General features: G+C 44.7%; 1 protein-coding gene across 1 annotated transcript in view; it reads right to left on the bottom strand.

Annotated features, from left to right (window-relative positions):
• Nucleotides 1-19,670, bottom strand: part of LOC309352307 (CUGBP Elav-like family member 4) — a gene marked incomplete at its 5' end in the record, with an annotated part of 63,384 nt that overhangs the window by 2,462 nt on the left and 41,252 nt on the right. The gene's annotated exons all lie outside the window — the stretch shown is intronic.

Raw genomic sequence — 19,670 nt, 5'->3', positions numbered from 1 at the left:
GGAAGAATGAAAAATAGAGAAAACTGACAAGGGAAGAGAAGTTCAAAAGTGTATACCTAAAAAGAAAAGAAAAAAAAAAAGGAAATTTAGGAGAACACCTGTTTCCAAGACAACCTTGCTCTCATTGTGGGAACTAAATGCAAATTTGGTGAAGGGGTTCAAGATCAGATCCCTAAACTGCTTTGGAACATTTTGAGAACGTTAAGTAATCCGTCTCCCATAAGTGGTGCAAAGTCTCTCCGGTGTTATCCTAGCTCCTAACGGCCCCTGACTACAAGGAACTTCTGCTCATAATAAAATCTGAAATGTTTGCTTCACTTAAGAAACAGCAACACTGTGCCATGATAATGTGCATTCGTACACAGCCTGCATTCACATGGCCCCTCTTCCCCGTTCACTTCAGATTATGAGACAGCGCCAGATATTGCACCCTCACTGCAGACGGGTAGCTGCTGGAGATGCCATATTGAGTGTGCAAAGCTGTTCTCCAGAGAGTTCTGTGTCATGCACCTCGGTTGCCACAAAGCTTTGGATTGGGCTTCGGGGCTGCCGTGATGCCTAGGCTCTGCTAAGTCCCACATTTCTGCATTTGCCAAATATCAGGGTGCTTCCACACTGTCAAACTATGGGAGCGCTCCCCCAAGTCACTCTCCATAGACTGAATTCAGGAAAGACCCATCTACAACCCAAAGAGAAGTGTGCTGTGAAGGGCTTTGTGGAAACTCTGGAATTACACGGACTTTCTCAGACGTAGCCATGTCTACCCTGCACATTGGAGGCTGGAAAAAGATACTGTAATTGATCTCTCTATCTCTATCTATCATCTATCTATCTATCTATCTATCTATCTATATCTATCTATCTAGCATCTATCTAGCATCTATCTATCTATCTATCTATCTATCTATCTATCTATCTATCTATCTATCTATCTATCATCTATCTATCTATCTCTATCTATCATCTATCTATCTATCTATCTATCATCTATCTATCTATCTATCATCTATCTATCTATCATCTCTATCTATCTATCTATCTATCTATCTATCTATCTATCATCTATCATCTATAAGCAAAGTGACTTTCCTCTGTTTGACCATGACAGTTTAGAATTGCACCACCCCTTCCCCAAGCTTTCGTTTTTCTACCACGAAAAAGACAAGACTCTAATTTGGGCAGCTGGGTCTGTCATCGCCTGGTAAAGCACACGTCCTCCTTAGCTTAATTTTGTGGGCCGCTTATAGGAAAGCAAGGAGAAATTGTCCTTTTTAAAGTCCCCCCTCTCAACCTTCTGTGGGCAGCTAAGCTGCCAGGAAGATATTTTCTTTTGCAAATGGCAGAAAGAAACACTTTTTGCACAGGTGGCTTCAAAAAATAAAATGACTTGGAACCACCTTCCTCTCCTTCTCTCTCTGTGCAATAAAATAAACTAAAAATGTAAAGCTAACATTTCTTAAATATTTTTTTTTTAATCATGATCCAACTAAACTTGACATTTAAGGAGGATGCTTAATCATTACGGATTAGCTCTTATCTCTTGCTAGCAAGCAGGTTTCTCTTCTTATACACTTGGTGATTTATTACATCAAGAAACTTAGAAACTGCAAAGCTCCCCTCTGGTGGGGAAGGTGTCATGCGTTATATCAAACCATGCTGGCAGGTTTCCGACACTGTTGATTGAACAAACAGCAAACCGTACACAGCAGTCTAAACAATTACAACACCGAAAATAATAAGAATAGAATAAGAAATAAAAAAAGGAAAACACTCATCTAGGACCCTTTTTCAGTTGTAAACAAACAAAAAGAAAAAATGCATTTTACTTTAGAATCAGGATTTTTTTCCCTCTCCCCCAAATAACACCCCCCCTCCCCAGACAGGATGGATTTATTGAGAGTTATTGCGCTATGAGGCAAATTAGGAATTCTAATATGGCACGTGAGAAGCCGCAGGTTTTATTTTCTAGCTTGCTTTGGAAGGTAGCTCTTTCCATTCGTAAAAACTGCTGCGATTAACTCTATGAATTTTTGAGAGGGATTTGAAATATCTTAAGGAAGAAAGAAAGAAAAAAGATCAATTGAAAAAGGCCCCCAATTATCCATTGAAAAAAAAGAAAACACAAGATTTTAGAGTGCAAGAATACCAATCACACATTTCCCCCCCTGCTTCCTTTTTTTTTTTTTTAAAAAAAGCTAGGAATTATTCATACATTTATAACAATCCCCCTTTCCGCCCCCGAAAGAATTAAGAATTCACGTTTCCCCTCTTTCCGTGTGATAATCTAAAGAAGCAAAAACCGCTGAACGAGAAATCAAACAACAAAGAAACCACTGCAAGCACTAAAGGAAACGAACAAATAATAGGAAATAAAATAATAATAATTAAAAAAAAATGAGCACAGCAATAAAAAACCGTGGCAGCACAAAAGTCAAGAAAGGCACATGTGATCATGACTGGCCAATCATCAACTGATACAACATCCAAGAAAAAATGCTTCAATCACGGCACCTCCACGAAACTTGACGGCATGTCATGCAACCAATTCTTAGCTTCGTTACATGGCGCCATCATGTCACACTTTCAACTTCGAGTTGATTTGAACTTACGGACTGGGGGACTGTATTCTCCACTTTCCTGTCATTACGTGAACTTTTTTCCTAGCTCAGCGCGAGACTGTGGTGGATTTGACTGGCTCTTGGTTGGTATTGTTGGAATTTGATTGAATGACAAAAGAAGAAAAGATTTTTTTTATATATATATCTTTGTATTTATATATAGTTTGGAAAAAAAAAAGTCGGGACGGTGGGAAGGAAAGATATAGATTAGAACGGCAAAAGAATTATGAAATCATAAGATATTTTTTGGGAAAGAAAGAAAGGGGGATAAAAGAAATATAAGCACCAAAACACAGCATCGTTCCGAAAAGCTCTAATGAACACGCACAATTGAACGTAAAGAAGAAAAAAGAACCAGGAAACGGAATTAAGTAAATAAAACAGGGATGGAAGGAGCCTAGCAAGAGACACACCGACATATACAGACAGTTCGTGTGGGCACATAATAAACAGTGACCATTAACAGAACAATATGTCGTGGCAGCTAAAATAAGCATGCGTTGGATGGATGACAGCAGACGCCGGTAAGTTGGTTCGCAAAGTCTGGGAAAATATATTGGCTGCCAACCATCTCCTGTTGACCTAAAAGCAAACCTTCCCCAGCCGTTCCCATTTTTGCAGGCCTCTGCTGGATGGGATGGGCCTACTAAAAGACAAGGGGCCTTGTGTTGGCCAGAGACTTGATGTCTCTTTCCTCCAAAGCAGCAACATTTGAAATTTGCCAGGCGCAGTTTGCCCCTGGCTGTCAACCACTCGCGACCAAGTGACGATGCCTGGGCTACAGGATAGTGCCTGAGCCTGACATCTCCACTATCTGGAGATGGAGATCCTAGGATCTTGACTCTTTTCATACACTAGCAACACACCCTGTGGAATTCTATCTGTGATATTCTACCTACACAATCAGAACGAATTTCAGGAACCAAAACGTTGTATTGAAAAATGCAACTTTAGAGCTGTCTGGCCAGAAATGGCAACTAGACGTTCCATTTTGGTAGCTGTAACACTGGTTTAAGGAGCCATTTGGTGCCTAGCTTATATATCTCAGTTTCTAACACTGCTCCAAAGGTGCAAAGCAAGGATCGCCAACGTGGTGCCCCAATGGAAAGCATGGACAACAATCAGGGATGGTGGGAATTGGAGTCCACTTGGAGCCCAACAACACCTGGAGAGTAAAGCAAATAAACAGGGAAGAAGGTGTGGTCGATGCGACTGAGTTATTTGTCCGCCTGTTGAACGTAGGGCAGACATATGAATTCCAGCTACTGCTACAAGTCCCACGATCACACAAAGGTACCCTTCCCCAAACCAACGATTCCATTTCCCCATAGGTTCTCTTCTGCATCAGTGTTCGGTTCCTACCCATGGCTTGCACCAATCTGAGATACTCCTCTCCACACACCCCACATCCCAGCTCCCAAGTTCTCTGTTCCCTGGACATAAAAAGCAGGTTCGCTTATCAACACACCTGAAAGATAATCGGGAGAACTGCAAAAGAAAGTTTCTGAAAGTAAGCCAGGGTTGCTTCCCGCAAGACAATTTGAGAACGCTAAGAAGATCTCAGCTGGATTGATAGGAATTTGTCTAGCCCACTGCACCAGCCTGTCTCTAACTCTCTTTTAAACTTATATGAAGATCGCATCTGCGTAGGATACCCAGATGGGCCTAGTGAAGTTAAAAACACGATAAAACATCAAACATTAAAAACTTCCCTAAACAGGGCTGCCTTCATGTGTGTCTTGGAGGGCTCATATGCCCCTAGATAAAATGTTTGAGGCTAAATGGGGAAAGTTTGGAGGTTATGAACTGGCTACTGTAACTCTCACAGACGAACTAGACGTTGTGCCGCATTGTCTCCTTCGCCTCAGTTGGGGAATGAGGTGATCAGGTGCAAAAAAGGGCGTTTTAAAGACATCTTTGCTGCAATGTTATTCCTTATGCTCGCACAGACTGTTTTTGCACTCTGTTCTTCTTTTTCCTGGGTGTTTTATCCTTCCTGCTTATTTATTTATTTTATTTCCTTGAATTTATATACTGGCCTACACCTGCAGGTCTCAGGGCGGTTCACAGAATGAAATCAAAATATAAAACCACAAAATACATAATCCAAATAAAAACAGCAACAACCCAATGACCTCCCTTCCAAACAAACAAACAAACAAACAAACAAACAAAACCACAACACATTTTAAAAGGGCATAGGATGTCAATCAAATCAACCAAAGACCTGGTTAAAGAGGAATGCTTTTGCCTGGCACCTAAAGGTGTATAATGAAGGCTCCAGGCGAACTTCCTTGGGGAGAGTGTTTCACAGATGGGGAGCCACTGCAGAGAAGGCCTCAAAAAAATGGCATTGATATGGTATCTCCTATGTTTCCTAAGGATTCTTGCATGATGGTAGAATCCTTTAGTCATGGAACCAGTATGCCTTTCTGCAACAGTTCTTGCTTTCTGTTTGTGGATCCTCCTCACTCCCTCCATTGATTTCCATAAAACCCAACACATTGCAATAATTCCATGACTCAAAAATAGGAATACTTCCAGAAGATGGGGCCGAATCCAAACATCTCCCTCTGTGAGCAGAAGTAGGACTGTCTCTAAGATTGGACACCATGAGGCAATCGCCTCAGGCGGCAGTTGCTGTGGAGCGGGGTAGACCTCTGCCCAACCATTTTTGCCTGTGTTCCTGGCTGGAGGACGTGGCTGTGTATGCCACACAGCTTGGTCTCCACCCTTTAAACTAGCCTGTTGCCTTAGGTGTGGTGAAGGGTACTACCCTGCAACCTGCGTCGTTGATGTACGAGTCAACTGGCCACCCATGTGGATGTGGAAGGGGACGCCATTTTGTCCTTTCCCTCTGGCAGCAAAATGTCCTGAACTGGGCCTGAGCGGAATACACCATTCTGCTCATGCTATGGCAGGAGCTGTAAATGTGCCCACGGGGACCAGTCTGCCTGTCGGTACCCACTACGGTGCCCATGAAATGCCTCGGTAAATATCCCCTCAAAAATTCACACCGCACAGGGGACAGTTTGCTCTTCATCTCAGTTCCTGTTTGAGTTGCCTCAGACTTGCCTGCATAGAACACATCCCCTTAAACGTGCCATAGTTCAGAAAACTGAACCCACCCCTTCCATTTTGAACAGAGGAGGAGAGTTTTGCTCTGTGACTACATTGGGCTGGTTGGTGTAAGTGCCTATCCCCATTTCTGTGGGGGGCAGCTGGTACAGGGTGGGGTCCCTTTTTTGGGTGGGGGGTCCTATCCCTTCCTCTCTTAGATGTTGCTGTCATTTTGTGTTACATCACAGACATCACATTATCCATATAGTTTTGTGCCACATAACCACAGAAGTCACTTTGTGTTATTCCACCCCTCCCACAACAACTACTTCACCCCCAAAGCTGCTTTCAGAGGATCAATATACCATATTGGGCAAGGACATTTCTGCTCAGAAGACCCAAGTAGAGGTGTTTACTTGAATAAAATATTGGGGGGGGGGGGCTCAGGCAAGCCCCGCTGCACATAACTGATCACAAGACACATGCACACCATTTGAATGGCAACATCCATCAACTTTGGGGGTCCCCTGAAATACTTTATCGGGGGCACGTGTGAAAGGACCTCGCTCCAAGGAGTTGGCTCCCAGAGCCCAAAAGCATCTTACCAGTAATGTTCTGCACTCAAACAACCTTACACCGAGTACTCAGGTACTTCTATGAGTTACAAATCTGCCGCAGTTGCTTACATCTCTCCCCCAGTCTCCCTCCCCAACCAAAACCCTCTCAAAACTAAGAGCATGTTCAGTATCTCTGAGCTAGGCCTGGCTGTGCGGAAACAAGCTAACTCTAATCTTTCAACACTCAATTAGCACGTTGGATATTTTATTATTATTTTTTGCCTGCAGCTTCAAATTACCTTCAAGGTGTATGGCTCAATTAACTAAAAATATTTCTTGACTCGTTTTTAATTGCACTAAAACTAGGATACACCTCCAGCTAGGAAGAGTAAGGTGAAAATTGGTGTCCCCATATGTTGAAGATTGATTGAAGCCTGCGATCACTCAATAAGCTTTCATAGGACTATTAATTATTAAACTTTTATTAATTTCTCCTTACATTTTTTTTTTTTTTAAAAGACATTCAAAGTCCCACTTCGTACGATGGTCCTGAAATTTAATAATTGCATCAGTAAAGGCTGGGGTGCTTGTCTTAGAAACAAATTTGAGCACCTTTTGTAGGATATAAACATCAATGTGCAAGAGTTTGTTTGCTGGAAAGTGGGCACATCCATGAGCATCTTTGACCTATTTTCAGCCTGCCAATTATATATATATATATATATATATATATATATGCAGGTTTTGGTGTCCTCGGGTGTCTTCCCGTGTAAAAGTTGGGGTGTCTAGGCGACGTTTCGACGAGGTCTCACTCGTCATCTTCAGGCTGGTGCTTTCGGCTTCTTGTTACTGGAACAGAGCAGGATCTCAGTGTTTGAGTTCCTATAAATACTGTAGAGGGGGTGTGGTGTATAGCCTCCAATGTTCTGGGCAGAGAGGAAGTTCCCAGGCTAGTGTGCCTTTTCTTCTTTTGTTCCTTAATTACTTGAGAGATTTCTTGAGTGATTTCTTGAGTGATATCCTGAGTACCACTTAGGTGGGTCATTAGGTGTGGATTAGTTGTTAAAGTCTTTGTGTCTTGACCTCTTGAACTTTGTGAAGAGTTTTCCTGAGAAGATGGCTGTACTGTACTTAGTTGTGCTCTGGCTTGGCTTCGTGTATAGGGGCGAGCTGTGGTTTTGTGGCTTGTGTCAGCCAGATCTGTGTAGGGATTGCAGGGGGGTGCAGCATCCGGAGGTGCCACCATGGATTGGCTACTGGATGGTGTCTGTAATTCATCTGTGGAGAGGGTCTGGGTTTGGGTCTGGTGTGGTTGATTGGTGTTGGCGTTCTGTGTGCCTCTGGATCTGGTGTCAGTTTTTGTGGGGAGGGCTAATTTCCAGATGAATTACAGATGAATTACAGACACCATCCAGTAGCCAATCCATGGTGGCACCTCCGGATGCTGCACCCCCCTGCAATCCCTACACAGATCTGGCTGACACAAGCCACAAAACCACAGCTCGCCCCTATACACGAAGCCAAGCCAGAGCACAACTAAGTACAGTACAGCCATCTTCTCAGGAAAACTCTTCACAAAGTTCAAGAGGTCAAGACACAAAGACTTTAACAACTAATCCACACCTAATGACCCACCTAAGTGGTACTCAGGATATCACTCAAGAAATCACTCAAGAAATCTCTCAAGTAATTAAGGAACAAAAGAAGAAAAGGCACACTAGCCTGGGAACTTCCTCTCTGCCCAGAACATTGGAGGCTATACACCACACCCCCTCTACAGTATTTATAGGAACTCAAACACTGAGATCCTGCTCTGTTCCAGTAACAAGAAGCCGAAAGCACCAGCCTGAAGATGACGAGTGAGACCTCGTCGAAACGTCGCCTAGACACCCCAACTTTTACACGGGAAGACACCCGAGGACACCAAAACCTGCATTCCTGTACCCGTGAAAATCTACGAAAGCAAATATCTTACCTCTACGGGGAGGAAACCTTCCAGCTGACAAGAACCTACGAGAAACTAGAAGTCCGAAGAGCCACCATCTTATGTGATCTCTTGTTCCTACGCAACTGCCGAGACAACAACTTAATTCCCACATGCTTCCAACTTAAATTCCATTCTAAAACCCCAGCCACCGAAAGGATCCTGAAACGAACTGAACTATCCCTAATCAGAAACGAACTACACAAGAAAAGATACCTACTAGACCAAACCAACAAAGATCTACTCACTCTTCACCTCAAACTCTGTAACAAAATCCACCCTGCACTCTGGGACAAATGCAAACAACTAGCCGTCTGGAGAGCTGAAACGGAGACCTCACATAAGACAGACACACACACCAACAAACTCCACAAACTAGAGAAACGCCAGAAGCCCAGCCACCCTCCACAGCAACCCATGAAACAAACAGTACATAACATATCAGACAGGATCCTCACCACAACTGAAACCAAAGTACTCTCCAAAGGTTTCAACTTTGCAGTCGCCCCGAGACGCATCCCCACGGAAAACATCATATGCGGAGTCGAAGCTAGCCTAACCAAAATCAACCCAGATGAAGCCAATAAAATCAGACTTGAAGTCACCAACATCCTCTGCTCCAGCAAACCACCCAGAAGCAATTTACACAAAGAAGAACAGAAAGCACTCACCAACCTGAGGAAAGACAACAACATAATCATTCTCCCAGCAGACAAAGGTAATGCCACAGTGGTGATGAACACATTGGACTACCAAGCAAAACTATCAAATCTACTCCAAGATCCTGCCTACAAACCTATAAAAACAGATCCCACCACCTACCTGGAAAAAACCACCAAATCCAAAATAAAAGCCTCTCCTATCAGTGAAGAAATCCAGCTAAGAATCATCCCCAGAGAAAAATCATCCAGATGCCCCAAACTCTACGGCCTCCCCAAGATACACAAAGAAGGAACACCACTCAGACCAATAGTCAGCTCCATAGGCTCACCTCTACAAAATCTCGCTAAATTTCTCGCCAAGCAACTTCAGCCCTATGCAGAATCCATCTCTTCACACGTACCAAACTCCTTCCAGTTCATAGAAACAATAAAGAAGCAAAACCTACATCCTAATGACCTACTTGTGAGCTTCGATGTTGTATCTCTCTTCACACAAGTGCCCATTAATGAAGCCTTGACAGCTATTCAAAACAAATACAATCCCCCCGAATACATCTTGGACCTGACCAACCACTGCCTAACCAACACGTACTTCATCCACAATGGACAAAGATACAAACAGATAGAAGGAGCACCTATGGGATCACCCCTCTCACCGGTCATCGCAAACCTGTACATGGAACACTTTGAAACCAATGCTTTAGACAAGTCAGAACACAAACCCAAACTTTGGCTCAGATATGTTGACGACACCTTTGTAATTTGGCCACACGGGAAGGAAAAACTGGATAGCTTCCTCACACATCTCAACAACTTACACCCCAAAATACAATTCACTATGGAAATAGAAGCCAACAACCAACTTCCCTTCCTTGACGTCCTAATCTACAAAAAACCTGATGGCTCCCTAGGACACACTATCTACCGGAAAAAAACACACACCAACCGCTACTTACATGCACAATCACACCACCACCCTGCACAAATAAACTCCGTAGCCAAGACTCTCATCTCCAGAACCAAACGCCTGGCTGACAAAGACCACTTGACAACTGAGTTACAGAATCTCTCAAACGTGTTAATTGCCAATGGATACCAGCAAAACAGGATTACGAAGCTAATCCAAAAGGAAACACCCCCCAAAAACCAAGACACAGAAGAAAACAATGGCATGGCCCTCCTTCCTTATATCAAGGGCACTACAGATAAAATTAGCAAAATCCTCCATAAACACAATATCAAAACAGCCTTTTGCACCAACCAAAAAATAGCCAATATCCTCAGAAACCCCAAGGATAAAATCCAGTTGGAAAACCAAGGGATCTATGAAATACCCTGCAAAGTCTGCCCAGCCACGTACATTGGACAAACAAACAGACGAATAAATGCACGTATCGCAGAACACAAGAATGCCGTCAAAAAAGAAGAAAAAACTTCCTCTCTTTTCCAACACATGAAAGAAACAGGACACGAAATTAATTTTGCAGATTCCAAATTGCTCTTTAACACGGAACATCACCACAAGAGAATAATCATGGAAGCCATCGAGATAGAGAAACACCCTCACAACATGAACAAGCGTGACGACACATCCCGCTTGCCAGACATCTGGAAATTAGCCCTCCCCACAAAAACTGACACCAGATCCAGAGGCACACAGAACGCCAACACCAATCAACCACACCAGACCCAAACCCAGACCCTCTCCACAGATGAATTACAGACACCATCCAGTAGCCAATCCATGGTGGCACCTCCGGATGCTGCACCCCCCTGCAATCCCTACACAGATCTGGCTGACACAAGCCACAAAACCACAGCTCGCCCCTATACACGAAGCCAAGCCAGAGCACAACTAAGTACAGTACAGCCATCTTCTCAGGAAAACTCTTCACAAAGTTCAAGAGGTCAAGACACAAAGACTTTAACAACTAATCCACACCTAATGACCCACCTAAGTGGTACTCAGGATATCACTCAAGAAATCACTCAAGATATCTCTCAAGTAATTAAGGAACAAAAGAAGAAAAGGCACACTAGCCTGGGAACTTCCTCTCTGCCCAGAACATTGGAGGCTATACACCACACCCCCTCTACAGTATTTATAGGAACTCAAACACTGAGATCCTGCTCTGTTCCAGTAACAAGAAGCCGAAAGCACCAGCCTGAAGATGACGAGTGAGACCTCGTCGAAACGTCGCCTAGACACCCCAACTTTTACACGGGAAGACACCCGAGGACACCAAAACCTGCATTCCTGTACCCGTGAAAATCTACGAAAGCATATATATATATATATATATATATATATATATATATATATATATGAGATCTCTAGCTGTCGGTAGTCGCCTGAGCTTGATATGAAACTCAAAGTCCAGAGATTTGCTGAAGAGGCTCACGTGTGGGTCGAATGCAAAAACTCAGACACATTAAAACTAAGGACAACATTAGCACGGGAGTAAACATAAACAGCAATTAAAATTGGCTTGTCCCATTCTTTCTCGGGTGAAGATAGCCACCACAACATATGCCGTTCTGATTATGGCAAGCAGGTCATGCCATCCAGGCTCCCCCAACCCTATAGCCATGACATGATCCATTCTCTGTAATGGACTCCAAGGAGGAAATGATGGGTAGATGAATGGATGAATGGATGGATGGAGGCAGGGACAACTCAGTCATTAGACAGAATTAGGACAATAGCCTCGGGTGGCACCAGGGGGCAGTAGCAGCAGATACCACCTCCCCAATTGCTCCACCTGAGCACCCTGACCATCGTCCTCATTGGGAGATCAGAGCCATGTGTGCCACAATCTAGAGATGTGCCCGCCCAACCCCAAATTCTCCTGCTGCTGTCATGTGCAGCCTTCCCATTGGTGAAAGAAGGTTCAGCTGGCAATCCTGGCAGAATGGGGAGGGCACAATTTTGTCCCTGGAGGCAGCATGTCCCCCATGCTTACTAACCAGCATTACTGCCTTTATACAACTATAACAAGAATACTGTCCAACACTTGCCAAATTAACACACCTGTGTCACGTTACCTGTGCAGAACCCTATTTCCCTAAGAGTAAGTTTCACTGAACAAATGGGGCTTGCTTCTGAAAAAACACATGCAGGATTGATCTATAAATGAAGAAAGGTTTACACACACCCCTCCTTCAACCTAGTGCCCTCCAGACATTTGGGACTACAACTTCCATCATGCTGCTGTCTGGTTGATGGAGTATGGTGATGATCCCACCAAACCAACTACTTCCATAGAGCCTTGGTAACCACACGGCTCAATTTTTACGACACGTCCTGTGGAGGACTACCATTTGGCCAAGTGTATTCTTGGGCCTGGTCTAGAAGCTCCAGCTGGTACAAAACGCTGCAGCTCATCTGTTGGTGGGAACAGATTACTGCCATCTCATGACATTGATATTTAAAAGATTGCACTGGCTGCTGATATGATATCTCAGGTTTGTTGTATTAATCCGCAAGACCCTTAACAACTTGGGGGCAGGATACTTTATGTCCCAGTCCAGTAACTGAGGTCTTTGGGGGAGTCCCTGCTACTGGTCCCCCATATCTTTTGTGTCCACTAGAAGTTTTGTGTCCACTAGAAGTTGTGTTTACAGTATCTTGGACCCAATTTTGTGGACTTCCCTCATGTCTGAGATCAGACAGGATCCCATTCCCTGTTGAATTTCTGGCACCTATTACAGCACACATCTTAAGTAAGTTTTCTTATTCTATGGTTAGTTTTTCTACCATAGGGGACGTGGGTGGCGCTGTGGTCTAAGTCACAGAGCCTAGGGCTTGTTGATCAGAAGTTCGGCGGTTCGAATCCCCGCGACGGGGTGATCTCCCGTTGCTCAGTCCCTGCTCCTGCCAACCTAGCAGTCCGAAAGCACGTCAAAGTGCAAGTAGATAAATAGGTACCGCTCCGGCGGGAAGGTAAAACAGCATTTCCATGCGCTGCTCTGGTTCGCCACAGGCGGCTTAGTCATGCTGTCCACATGACCCGGAAGCTGTACGCCGGCTCCCTCGGCCAGTAAAACGAGATGAGCGCTGCAACCCCAGAGTTGTCCGTGACTAGACCTAACTGTCAGGGGTCCCTTTACCTTTACCTAACCTTACCATACACCTCTAGGCTTTCAAGCCTCAATATAAAAATGGTGGAAATTAAATAAAGAAATAATGCTATACTTTTCAAATTCACCCACTCAGCTAACCATCATCATGTGTTGGTGTGATCAAGTGATGTATGCCTGGAAGTGTGAACTGGACACTTTGCAACCCCAAATGCACATTTCATAAGCACAAGTCATAAATCTAATCTTTAAAAATAATCTTGCACATCTCGCTCCTCATATATGAATACTTTCAGATTTAGCACATGTCTAGTGGCGACAGGCAAATCAATTCTGCCTCCCTCTTGGAAACTAATCCCCAGCATTAGCACTAAAATAAATTCCCACCACCAGCATCTGGAAAAGGTTGCACTTCCTTGCAGGATGCCCATAGATTCATCCTTGAAGATGGGACAGAAGCTACAGCTATTGCAGTTGGTGGAATGCTAAACGATGTGGCATATTGAAATCATAGGACACCAATCTAACAAGGCCTGCATTTGCAGCCTATGGATGACTTAGCCCAATACAAGATATTAACATACCCTCCAATATTTCTCTGATGAAAATAGGGACGTCCTATTTAATAATGATGATGATGATGATGTTACTATTTATACCCCCCCCCCCATCATGCTGGCTTGCCACTCTGGGTGGCTTCTAACATATATAAAAACATAATAAATCATTAAACATTAAAAACTTCCCTATACAGGGCTGCCTTCAGACAGCTCAGGGGTCAGAGAACTCCATACCCTCCAACCTTCTCTGATGAAAATAGGGACGTCTAGGGACGTGGGTGGCGCTGTGGATTAAACCACAGAGCCTAGGACTTGCTGATCAGAAGGTCGGCGGTTCGAATCCCCGCAACGGGGTGAGCTCCCGTTCCTCGGTCCCTGCTCCTGCCAACCTAGCAGTTCGAAAGCATGTCAAAGTGCAAGTAGATAAATAGGTACCGCTCCGACGGGAAGGTAAACGGTGTTTCTGTGTGCTGCTCTGGTTCACCAGAAGCGGCTTAGTCATGCTGGCCACATGACCCGGAAGCTGTACGCCAGCTACTCAGCCAATAAAGCAAGATGAGCGCAGCAACCCCAGAGTCGTCCACAACTGGACCTAATGGTCAGGGGTCCCTTTACCTTTACCTAAGGAAAAGCAGGACATTCTGGGATCAAATCAGAAACCGGGTCAGCTTCTGTAAATCTGGGTCATCCCTGGAAAATAGGGACACATGGGGAGTCTGTATTAATGCTAACTTCTCAACGACGTAGGCCTTGAATGAGCACCCTTCCAGCGATGGGGCCTTACCTGTGAAGTTCAAGGAACCTTGCCTGGTGTCTACTCTTTTCTCATATCAAGGTCTTTCTGCATTTCGACGCTTTCTTAGCATTACTTTTAACTGTTATATACCCAGTGCTATTTTTCTAAAATAAAGAGGAGCAGAAGTTCACCATGTTCTCTTAGAATGGTAATGGCGCCTGCTTGAGAGGTACAGTGGTACCTCGGGTTACAGACGCCTCAGGTTACATACGCTTCAGGTTACAGACTCCGCTAACCCAGAAATAGTGCTTCAGGTTAAGAACTTTGCTTCAGGATGAGAACAGAAATTGCGTAGCGGTGGCATGGCAGCAGCGGGAGGCCCCATTAGCTAAAGTGGTGTCTCAGGTTAAGAACAGTTTCAGGTTAAGAACAGACCTCCAGAACGAATTAAGTTCTTAACCCGAGCTACCACTGTACTGGAGTTGAGCTCCTATGAGCTCAGGCTGAAACAAAGCCCTGCGTATACCCCCTTTTAAGTTTTCATTGATCCATACCGTTCTATTCTTGTTATTTAGATTTTTAAAAAAACCTTACGTAAGCCATTGTCATGGGGTACAAATTTGAATCATAACCAAGCAAGCAAACACCTGCATGTGGCTAAATAGGTTCTGTGCCCAAATAGAGTCTGCAGGAATGCAGATGGTATCCTTGCATCCAAGACAGAAACTCTGGAAACTGATTAAAGAGGGTAGGAAGGGACAGGGGAGGGGGAATCACTTCACAGCCGGGCTGCCCTCAACAAGAAAAGGTGGCTGACACCATGCGCCGCTCTAATCAGCGCTGAAAGCTTATGAGGCCAAGGTCTGCCTCTTTCTCCATTACTCTTTCCTCTGTCTTTTCAGCTTTTTTCGCCTGTCTGCTTGGGACTTGAAGGGCTGCTCTTGTCAGCCCATACATATTAAAAACACCCCCCAGCATAAAAAAATCCCTAAAAACCACCCCCTCAAGTAATATACCCAATGAGGGAGATGGAATGGGATGAAAGGTGAACAAAGGCTCTACAAAACCAAAGCAAAACAAAAAAACCAAGTGGGAGATTCAGCCACATCAAGGACCAGCTCATTAATCATAATCCAACAGACCAAGACTAAGGCTAACTTGAGGTTTTGAAAATACATATTGGGAGAGGAAGCTGGGAAACGGCCAAAGGCGTCACATGGCGTGGTTGCTCTGACGGGGAGATCAGAGGAGAATGCGAGCCATGTGCTCTGCAAGGCTCCCAATGGCTGCAGCTCAAGGAGGACTGCTCCCAGGGCATTTAAACAACCCTCACTTGGACCCTTCACCTGGTTTTTCTTATCAGTTATGAAGAGCCGAGGTTGGGGCAATCTTAGCTTTGGATGGAGGGGAGGTTGTACAGTGGTACCTCGGGTTACAGACGCTTCAGGTTACAGACTCCGCTAACCCAGAAATAGTACCTCGGGTTAAGAACTTTGCTTCAGGATGAGAACAGAAATCGTGCTCTGGTGGCGCGGCGGCAGCAGGAGGCCCCATTAGCTAAAGTGGTGCTTCAGATTAAGAACAGTTTCAGGTTAAGAACGGACCTCCGGAAAGAATTAAGTACTTAACCTGAGGTACCACTGTAGTTCCTTCCTGTCCCTCCAATGCTAGGGTATCCTGTGTGGTGTAGTGGTTAAGAGCGGTAGTCTCGTAATCTGGGGAACCGGGTTCGCGTCTCTGCTCCTCCACATGCAGCTGCTGGGTGACCTTGGGCTAGTCACACTTCTTTGAAGTCTCTCAGCCCCACTCACCTCACAGAGTGTTTGTTGTGGGGGAGGAAGGGAAAGGAGAATGTGAGCCGCTTTGAGACTCCTTCAGGTAGTGATAAAGCGGGATATCAAACTCCTCTTAAAGGGGTACAGTGGGAGTTGCCTTTTTACCATTGGGGCCCAGGGCCAACCGCACTCCACCAAGCTCCATGAGGCTCCTTTTATTTGATGTAAGTCTTAGGAACTCCCACTGCCAGATTGACCCATGCAGGTACTTCTGGCATGCGGGCCGGAAGTAAACAATTGCCCCATGCCTAAGCCAAACCTCTTGTGTCTTGTATTCAATAAAGGCATAGTCTGTTTCAAACCAAAGCCATTCTATGTTGTCCTTTTTCCTATTTGGTGGGCTGGGGGGGGGGCATAGGCGGCACAATGGCTTGGCCTGCAAGAAATGTCATGGGGCCTGAATCAAAAAGGATGGTGGTGGTGGTGGGGTCAATATCCCAGCAGAAGAAGTGGGAGACTATGGCATTTCATGGGACAAGGGATGGAGGATATCAACAGTGTCTTTCCTTGCTATTTTCTTCCTTCACATTTCTAGGAGGGCAATGTTGTCTGCTCCTCTGGTATAAATGACAGCTGTCTTAAAAGGGCTCTACTTTGCTAATGATGCTCCCATACTAATGGCTCTATTTTATTTATTTATTTTAAAAAGGTACATCACCCCCAACATCCTCAAACGGCTCACCATATAAGATCACAGTGGGCGTGCTCACATATTGCATGCAATGAGCTGTGTGCCTGCACACACAACCGTTGAGCTGTACATTCATACAGTTGTTCACACATCATGATCAGCGAGAGTACAGTGTGTACCTATGTACAGATTCACTGAGCCGCCTAAATCAAAAAAGGGTACACTCTTATGCTCATTTGTAACGTGTGAGCAAGCTTAATAAAACAACAAGTGCCATTAGAAACTGCACAATTAGAATCAATACATAATCCAGCTCCTTAAATGCAGGACGGATAAGCTGCAGATAATATACCCATATAAAACCATTCGCAGCTCACCCTCTCGTGTCAAGCATGGGGTCGCTACAATATACTGCTACAAACTCCCCAATCTTAAGCTTTGCCAAAGGCCAGTTGGAAAATGAAAGCCAGATCAAGAGAGGAGGCAAACACAATTCTCATGGTGGCTGGGGGGGGGGGCATCCCTGAAAAAGCCCTCTCTCATGCGCCTGCTACTATGGTTGTAGCAGGTGGCACTGGGGTCTAAACCACTGAGCCTCTTAGGTTTGCCTATTGTAAGGTTGGCAGTTTGAATCCCTGCAATGGCGTGATCTCCCGTTGCTCTGGTCCAGCTTCTGCCAACTTTGCAGTTCGAAAGCACACCAGCACAAGTAGACAAACAGGTACCACTGTGGCGTGAAGGTAAATGGCATTTCTGTCCGCTCTGGCACTCATCATGGTGTCCCGTTGTGTGAAGAATTGCAACACAATGTGCTGCGTGAAGAATTGCAAGAGGAATGTCTTCAGAGTGTTAAAACCAGGTCTGGTTTTAACCTTTAAAGCCCTAAACAGCCTAGGACCTTCATAACTATTGGACCTCCTCTCCTGGTATGTCCCACGGAGGACCTTTCAGTCTTCAAATAAAAACATCTTGGAGATCTCGGGCCAGAGGGAGGTTAGGCTGGCCTCAACCAGAGCCAGGGCTTTTTCAGCTGTGGCTCCGATCTGGTGGAACGCTGTCACAAGAGACCAGGGCCCTGCGGGACTTCACATCTTTCTGCAGGGCCTGCAAGACAGAGCTGTTCCACCAGGCCTTTGGCCAAGGCACAGTCTGACCCCCTCCTTCGGTAATCCTCACAGAAGTCTAGCCCAATGGTTGCCATTAATTTGATTTTGAATTGATTTTAGAATGAATTGGTTTTAGAAATTGATTGTGATTTTAGGTAAACTGTGTTACTTTTATTGTTGTTAGCCGTTCTGAGCCTGGCTTTGGCTGGGGAGGGTGGGATATAAATAAAAATTATTATTATTATTATTATTATTATTATTATTATTATTATTATTATTGGCAGCCCTACTTAGATAGCATGGCAGTCATCTAGTCCAGAAGCAACTAGGGACTGAGTAACAGCGGCAAAAGCTACTGCCTCCGAGACAGGACAGCATCTGATTTGGCAATGCTTCTTTGAGGAGCCTCGCTCATTTGTTCCTTCCCAGAGAATCATTTTCCCATCCATCCTGACCTGGGAATTTTTCGTCCTGGTACAGGACAGATCAGGAAAAACTGCTAACATCCTCGCTTCCCCCACCCACCCCCAACGCCTGGTCCACCCCTGCACTGACAGATTTTGAGAAACGAGGGCTTTGTCTGCTGTATGGACCTTTTTGATGGATTCCACCTCAGCCAAACGAAATTAAGATTTCAGCAAACAAGCCCCACTTCTGCGGTGGCGGCAGAACAAATGACGGCTGATAATTGCCAGCTCCTTTTGCTTATTCTTTGCTCTGCTCACTCCATCAGTCTCTCCAGATTATATTTTCAGCTGAGTTTAATGAACGTCATTTATTAAACTAACACCAGGGTTCTGCTCTGGCCTCAGACAGATGTGTTCGCTAATATGAATCATTCCTTTAAATTGGATTATTCTGATTGAGAACAGATCCCCGCCACTCCATGGAACGCAAACAAACGGGGCTCACTCTGCTCCGGTCGTGACAGTAATCAGGTTGTGCTCATTAAAAGCCCATCCTGGTGCCATTCACATCTGGGGCTGGAAGGGGAGCGACAATACCATTTTCCTGTTGATACCCCAGGTACAAAATAGAATCAGCGCAGCAAATTCATTTTTATCCCCTTTCTGAGGCAGAGGGCAAAACAGCAAAGCTCACCCAGCTTGGGAACCCTTCTTGGCTTTCAGATGCATGGCCAATGGACATAGTCAATTGCTTTCATGTCCTGCTTTGTCACCACAAATGGTTACTATTCCAGTATTTAACAAGGTGGCAAATGTGTGCCCTGGGTTCCAGTGGGTTGACTCCAAGGGAAAGAGACAGTGCTGAGGAGCAGGATAAGTTCCACATGCAGACCTACTGATTCACTCATCTGCACCTTGTGACATTTTATGCAAAAGTTTGACTTGTTCGCCCATCTGGGATTGAGGGGGAAATAACTAAATGGTCTTATGCCATGACTTCATCACTGTCTGTCTCCCTGCTCCGAAGGAGCATTTCCACCCTCAAACTTCACCCCACCTCTTTCCCATGCAATGCTTCAGTCATTGACCCCCCCGCCCCCACAAGGGAGAAAAAAAAATTCTCAATTTTTGCAAGGGCAAAGTTAATTGTCACTATTGATCACCCAACATTCCCTACTTTTTTAAAAAATGATGAAATTCTCTGCCTTAAAAATCATGTCTTACCATGCTTAAAACTGCAAGCCTAAATACACTCATTAGGGAAAAAGTCATAAAGTTTTTCGGGGTTTTTTTTGGTAACATTCACAAACTGGTGCTGAAATGGGGAAAATGGAAAAATAGAAACCCACATGGAGAGATTCAGCCATCCCTAGGAAAGGGTATAGGAGAGAGCTTTTATTGACATATCTCAGCGGAGTGCCTTTATGCATTGAC

Source organism: Podarcis erhardii (genome assembly GCF_964252035.2).
Source record: "Podarcis erhardii genome assembly, chromosome: 11".
NCBI classification, from domain to species: domain Eukaryota; kingdom Metazoa; phylum Chordata; class Lepidosauria; order Squamata; family Lacertidae; genus Podarcis; species Podarcis erhardii.
This window is presented reverse-complemented; position numbering and strand designations above follow the sequence as displayed.